Genomic DNA, 7,721 nt, shown 5'->3' with positions numbered 1-7,721 from the left:
AATTGTAAGGGGGATGAATGAATACTTAAACGTGTCATTGTTGCATGTGTATTCTGTTAAAGTGTGCGCATGTTTGTTACGTGTTTTTCGAGCCTCAGAAAATGAAATGTACCTGGACACATCTATCTTATAGTTATTTTTTAGAAGCTGAAACAAGAACTTCAGGCGAGCGTGTTTTGCCCTGGTAGATAGCATTTGCAATCCAGACTGCGTTAATAGATTAGTCGGTGAGTCAGTGCGTATATATTTGTTGTGAATGAACCTTATAGCCTTTCTTTGTACTGCCTCTAATTTTGTTATGTTAGTTGTTGTATGAGGAACCCAGACTGTATTTGCATATTCGAGAACCGGCCTAACGAACATTGTGTAGGCCAGTAGCTTCGTTGATGTTGTAGAGAGCTCAAGGCTTCTTTTGAGGAAGAATAGTTTGCGTAATGCTCCTGCCGTGATATTCGAAATGTGTTTATCCCACCTGAGGTCTGAGGTTAATGTAACTCCCAGGTATTTATGTTGTTCAACTTTAGTTAGTGGTATGCCGTTAATCTCATATGTAAAGTTAGATGGTCTTGTTTTCCTTGTTACGGTCATGACCACAGACTTTTTTACGTTAATTGACATCTGCCAATTAGAGCACCAAATAGCTAGAGTGTTGAGGGATGTATTAAGTGCGATGTTATCGTTATAATTAGTGATTTCACTATAGATAACGCAGTCGTCGGCAAACATTTTTATATTACAACCAATGTTAGCTGTGATGTCATTAATATAGATTATTAAGAAGAGTAATGGCCCAAGAACTGAGCCTTGGGGAACTCCGGAAGTAACGGTGACAGTTTTAGGTGGCACTTTTTCGTAGGTTACAAATTGTGAACGATTGGCTAGAAATTATTTTATCCAGGCTGAAAGGAGCCCTTTCCCAACAACACTTTCAACTTTAGCGATTAATTTGTTATGGCATACACAATCAAATGCCTTAGATAGATCAAGTAAAATCATGTCAGTCTGGCCGCGGTGATTGATAGTATATGCAAGATCGTGGATTAGTTCTGTTAGTTGGGTTATTGTTGATAAACCACTGCGAAAACCATGTTGGTAGGGAAACAAGAAGCCAATGCTCTCTAGAAAAACCGTTATGTGCTTTAAGATTATGTGCTCTAGAAGCTTACAGGATGTACTAGTTAATGAAATGGGTCTAAAATTTGAAATTTCTGTTGTGTCGCCTGATTTATGGATAGGTATTATCTTTGCAATTTTCCAGTCGTTCGGTAGCTGTGAAGTCGTGAGTGATTGCACTGCACCATTCCGCATACCTTTTCAGAAAGTCGTTAGGTATGTTGTCAGGACCGCTGCCTTTTTTAGGGTCAAGATTAAGCAGATTAAGTATGCCAGCGTCCGTAATGTGTAATTTGCCAATGCTTACGCCCTGTCTCGTTAGAATGGGGGGAATAATGTTATTGTCTGTAGTAAATACTGATTGAAAAAAATGTTATATGCGTTGGCTTTCGCAGTTTCTTCCTCTGGGCTTAAGTGGGACGCTTCTCCATCATTGGTGCCTCCAGAACCTTCCGGGATTATTAGTAAGAAATCTCGGTAACTTTACATTAAAATAATATTTTTTTGCTCGTTTAGCTGCAAGCTTGAATTCCGCGATGGCATTAGGAAGTTTCGTCACCCTGGATTCGTCTCCTCCTTTAATTTTTATTGTTCTACGCAGTCTTTTCAGACGGCGCTTTGCCTGAATTACTTCTTGGGTTATCCAGGGATTATTTTTTGGCGGCCGCTTGGTTTTAGTGGGCACGTAGTTTGTGGCGCAGTAGAGGACGATAGATTTGTACTTATACTCGCCTATTATACTTTAATAGGCGAGGGAAAATGTATAAAATTATGCGCTAATAATATTATTTTTGTGGTTACCGCCTTATTTGCCTAACAGGAAAAGTTTGAAGTATGAATTATTTGCAGCCTCGCAGAGGAACAGTGGCTGGCGGTTATGAGGCCGTGGGCGGGGCTTCGCTGCATACTTAAGTTGCATCCGACTATAGTTTCGTTTTTTGAATTACCTCTAGAAGAATTATAGAGAAATATATATTTGCGGAACAACCACATTTCTTTTGGATCCCTCGTTTACTGCTCTACCAAGTGCCAAAACTGATTCTTATTGCTATTTGGGAGGTTGTGTAACGATGCGTGGCCGCCAGTCCCGTGCAACCGCATAGAGCGCAGGACGCTGCGGCTTTAGACATGCTGCACCCACCGTGAAGGTTAGAAAAAAAGCCCACATAAGCACAACAGAGAAGTGGCAACATTAGGCGGTTTGACTGGTAACTGTACAAGCGTCATTCAAGACACACGGAATTGCTCCCCACTTCTGGCGGCGTTTACAGTAACGAACGGCACACGCGTTATCAGCATGATAGCATTGCCTGTTACTTTCCTGTCGAGAATGATAACGCGCATGCCGTTCGTTACTGGAAAGTACCGGGCTCGCCGCGTTAAAGAAAGGAAATGCGCACAAGCAGATGACGATTATCGTTGCGTGGCAAAAGGGTGTAATTATGCTTAAGAGTGTATGCTAGCCACCATACCCTTAGTATAAACATATCTTCTCTGTAAAAAAAAAAAAGTTTAACACAGTGATTTTCGTCTGGCGACAAAAAAAAAAAGTCGCTTCCAAAGATTGTGCGCATCTATAGCCAAGCCGATCCATGCCTAAAGCTTCCCAAAATGGCCGACTGCATCGTCGAAGTCGTTGATACACTCTAATCGTTCACTTGATTTTTCGCTGCATTGGAAATGCAAGCGGTTAATTTCGCCGAATGAAATGTCTCGACGCTTTTCAGCGCCCGTCTCGTGATTCTGAAAAGAGCTTGCGGTATTGGCGTGAACAGACAGGCAAGTGGACGTATTAATTTTATTCTACAGTTATTGGACAGTTACTTATCGATTGATCTTGAAGTTAGCCTACAAGCTGTCGTTAAAAGTTCCGTCTTTCAGTAGACCTTGTGCAGCGTACTCTCAGCTCAATACGAAATTCTTGACTGCGTTTTCGAGTTTTGTTTAACGGTAATGAGAAGGAGTTAGATAATGCACAGAGGCAAGGTTTTGTCTGGTCTTGCAGGAGTCCCAGGTGCTTTTTCCGCCACGTACACTGTCGCAATCGTTACACGTCTGAGGAACCAGACTGGCGGCGCATAGGTAAAGCCGGCTGCCAGTGCAAGCCGCAGTCTCCTACATTGTCGCTATAAAGAGGAAATTTGTACGTGTACTAAGTGTACGCAACGTTTCTTTGTTTAGTATAATTTGGCGGTGCCTCCAGCAGACAAAATGTGGATCCCATACTGCTCCGTCGGTTTGGGCTCGGCAATGCCTCCGCGTGGCGAGCGCGTTTAAGAGAAAGCTTTAGCTCGGGTGTTCCAATCTAAAACATGTAAACGCAGTATTCGTTTTTCTCGGCAACCACTGCACCAAATTTGACGAGGTTTGTTACATTTAAAACAAAAGCTTAGAATCTAGAATTTATACTGGGTACACAAAAGATTTAAGCGAAACAATTGAAGCAAAGCGGGGCATGGTGCTTTCAGTGCCCAATGTTTTATAGAACATGTAGTTTTCCATTATAAAGGGGACTGTAATGCGATGTCTTTAAGTAGGGGGTTGTCTTATATTCAGAGTCGACTTATGTTTCAATATGAACGGGAATGAAGTGTTGCGCAATTCTTTTAACGAAATTTACCTCTGCTGTTTAGTTTCCATATTGTGCGTAGAAGCAACAGTGCGTGCACTTTCAGCTGCTCAGTTTATCTTCAATGCTGCTCTCATTTTGTAGAGTTCATCACTTATGCATGTGCAATACATTGGCGGAGGCAATACGAACTGCATTTCTCACTAGCTGGACAAGTCGGAATGGCAATGCACCTTGGAGAACAAGACTCGAATTGTGAAAGTCTGGTGGCAAGTCTGAATTAATATATTTTCATTTATATTTAGTGTTAACTTTCCAGCGCACTTTCTATCCTATTGAAGAAACATTTAGCCCCGTTTGGACTGTTTTTTGAGGGCCTTACATCAGGCCCCCTAGCAAGTTTTAGTTTACACTGCAATTTAAAGCTTCTTGAGACCCGAATACAGCCATGGGACATAATTACTTTTCAAGCTGGTTATTATTGCCTCCAGGCATGTTACGAACATGAAAGATGTTTTTTAATAACATAGTTTTAAATAACTGGCATCTTCTTTAAATGTCACAGTCATACGTAGACAGGCTAAGAGCTGCGTCTCCAACAAGTGAACATCTCATGTTCGCTATGGTAAAAACTGTATTTCATTGCCTGAACACAGAGGTGAAGATGGAGTTATGTGTAGTAGACTGTTACTTGGCTGCTGCATCCTGGATTTTCACGCATTAATGAGGAATTCAAAACAGGCTTCAAGGTTGCTTCCTGCTGTTTGTGACAATGCAGAGGTCTAGATCAATTTAGTGTGAAATTTCTTGAAAGTAGATGAGAAGAATATGAGTGAACCACTTTCGACAGTTCCACATGCATTGGACTTCATATCCATGATGAATGTTTGGAGTAATGACTTCAGACTTCTGGCATTGCTTTACCGAAATAATCTTTTAAACTGGTTTATTATTAGAGGAGACAGAAGAAATTGAATGCCCTCTTACCACACCACCATGAGGTGAGCGTGACTGCCAACAGAGACACACTCTCCCTCTGCCTTGAGTAGCATCCGCAAGCGACGTTCCTTCCTCGCCTTGTCACATACTTGAGCCGAAGAACCACATCGGGTTCACGTGACTAGCACCACCCGCTTTTTTTTTTCTTATCCATTTTTGTTGCGTGGCACATTTTCCACCGTGGCATTGTGCATTCTGAATTGGGCGATTTACCGAAGTAATGCGTCATGGCGAGCGACACGACTGTGTTTTGCGTCGCACTGTTTGTTTGTGTTGCCTTGACTCTGGCTGGGTGTGGCGCTTTCTCGAGAGGGAGGAAAGTGGCGTTTCATTTGAAATTTCAGCTGTCTGTATGACATGCACAGATTTGTCATGAATATGTGTCATGTGCTGTAAGGCTGTAAACTTAAGAACAGCATTAAATACATTCTCTTAGTGGTCAATGCAACGCATATTTATCTTTTGCGCACAAAGAAAATGTGAACAGTGTACAGTGCTCCCACTTCTGCGTCAGTCTGATAAAAAGGCCAACAAAGAGCGATACTGCACTAAATCAAGTATCTTGAAATTTGGAGACATACTAGGGATGCTTCTGCAGCAGACATGATTGACCAGAGTGGTTAACAATGTACAGCTGCTTGCGGTGACCAAATGCACAGCACCATCAGTTTTGTGCCATGCTATAATTCTATCAAAACCGCCTAAAATTCTTGCAGCTTTTAAAGAAAGGATTAGTGGCACATAACAGTGTGCCTTTTTTTTCCCTGTTTTTTGAATGTATATTTTGCTCCCACATAGCTGATGTGACTCAAAGGTTTATAGTCCTGAAAGCTTGTTTGCTTTGTTATGAATGTTACCAAAAACTTACGTGTGCAAGGTTACCTCTGCCCACACTGAACGCAGACACAGTGAGTTTATTTAGTATGGAAAGCTAAAACAATGTAGTGGCTGCACTATTGTTATGAATCTGTCGTAGTGATAGATGTTGCTGATTTTATGTAGTGCTTGTTTTTATCACTCAGGATATCACCCAAAATGCTAAGAGGCAAAAAAAAAAATGTATATAATGTTCACAAGATATGGTTATGTGACGAGTAGAGACTGGGTGATGGCAGCCGATTGAGGGAACGAGCTCGCCTGCGAATCTTGCAACCACAAGAGGTTCAAGTAGATTTTATCGCATTAAAGTGTAACAAGTGACTAGAAAAAAAAAGCCTGGGCATGTCATCAAAAGATACCACTGGGAACAAAAGTCTGTGGATCTACACGCACCATGAAATACCCAATTTTTTTTCTTACTTGCCATGTTGGCATACACTGGTCCACAGTAAAGTTGCAGAATGGGGCGGGCCCTCCATTTCATTCCTGCTTGACAAAGTTGAGATCTCTTAATTCCACTCTTTTTAACTCCCCAGAATGCCAAGAGTTGTACCATTCCTCCAACTTTAAATGAAATTCTTACTATACTGGCTCTTTCAGTATCTACCTATAGGTCACTATCTCTGCCGTGGTACTTGCCAACAAAATGGTATTCTACTTATTGTGAAATTCTGAAGCACTGGAGACTGTTCCAATGACGAGCTTTAATGGCACCTAAACACTAAGCTTTAGTTGCCAAGAATGATTCTATTTAGCAAGAGCATGCTTGGACTATGACACAAGGATGGAGGCCAAAAAGTTACTGCCCTTCCACTGCTGCGAAGTGGGGTGCAAGCGAAACTTGGGATCTGCGGCTTTTTGTAACGCCTCACGGCGAGGGCGGCACGTCAACGTCGACCCCTTTCTCAAGTTCCCGGTGGCATCAGTCAAACACTGCCTGTTCTTTGGCCAAAGGCACAACACGTGGCCTGCTCCCACTGCCATTCCTTCAACACAGCCTGCTCTTCAGCAGAACAGACCAAACGCAGCCTCCCCATCTGACTGCTGGGCCTGAACTGGTGTGGGAAACTGCGGGTGTCAGGCGAGCGAACACACCCTTTCCCTCCTCTGGAGGAAGGGGACGCCCGTGATTGGCTCATGCCTTGCGCTGCTTCTACTTACCCACCTTAAAGGTAGCGTTTGATGAACTGACAGTGGCTGAATCGGTTAGCATGGTGATCTCGCAACCCAGAGGTCGGTGGTTCGAATCTGCGGCCTGATAAACAATTTCTATTTTTGCGCAGCTTGGGTTTTTTCGCGCGGTAACACCGACACCAGTGAGGCAATACATGCTTCTGTTAAAAAGGTCACAAATGGTTGCATCTTATGCCAGTTCCTGTGGACATTCAGTGTTATTTTTCACTGTCAGAAGTATCCTTGAAGAAAAAAGGGGAGGGGGGCCAACAAAGTATCAACACTAAAGAAGCAACGTCGACGTACATGGTAGTTGAAATAAATCGATGATTAAATGTTGATTATGCTGTCATGTACGACGCACAAATTGTGAGATGGATCTGGCGAGCTTCAAGCTCACCTGTCAGCACTCTCATTGGCCTGTTGAGCATGTGTAGCGTTGGTAAGATTAGCATTTCCTCTCTTCAGCGTTGACTGCTGCATTGTGGCGTGGTGGAGCACTGCCATTACGAATCCCCTCACAAACTATGAGCTACCAAGCTGCACTAAGACCCGTGCACCAGTTTCACGTCTGCGCACTCAAGGATGACAGCACGCATTGCATGCGAACTCAGATGTGCATACATACAAATTCTTGATTACGTCTCTCATTGTACTGTTACACTAAGGTACGTTTTAATACTGCATAAAATTACTGCTTAATTTGCACATCACATAGCATTAATTATAAAAAATTCAGCATGTGCATATTATAGCCGGCTATAAAGAAAAAAAGTTAGAGCTCCTTCCAACATATCATGCTATGTTTTGCAAGCTGTTCCAACAATGAGAGCTCCTTCCAACATATCATGCTATGTTTCGCAAGCTGTTCCAACAATGAAATAGATGATTGCACAATGGTGGCCGCTTTTCATAAGTTAGCTTCGCTGGAATACATTTGTGTTAGTGGCAAAGCATACGAATTTGGTTTCGTGTCTTGGTGAACTGT

Source organism: Dermacentor andersoni, chromosome 3 (assembly GCF_023375885.2).
Source record: "Dermacentor andersoni chromosome 3, qqDerAnde1_hic_scaffold, whole genome shotgun sequence".
Taxonomy (NCBI): domain Eukaryota; kingdom Metazoa; phylum Arthropoda; class Arachnida; order Ixodida; family Ixodidae; genus Dermacentor; species Dermacentor andersoni.
This window is presented reverse-complemented; position numbering follows the sequence as displayed.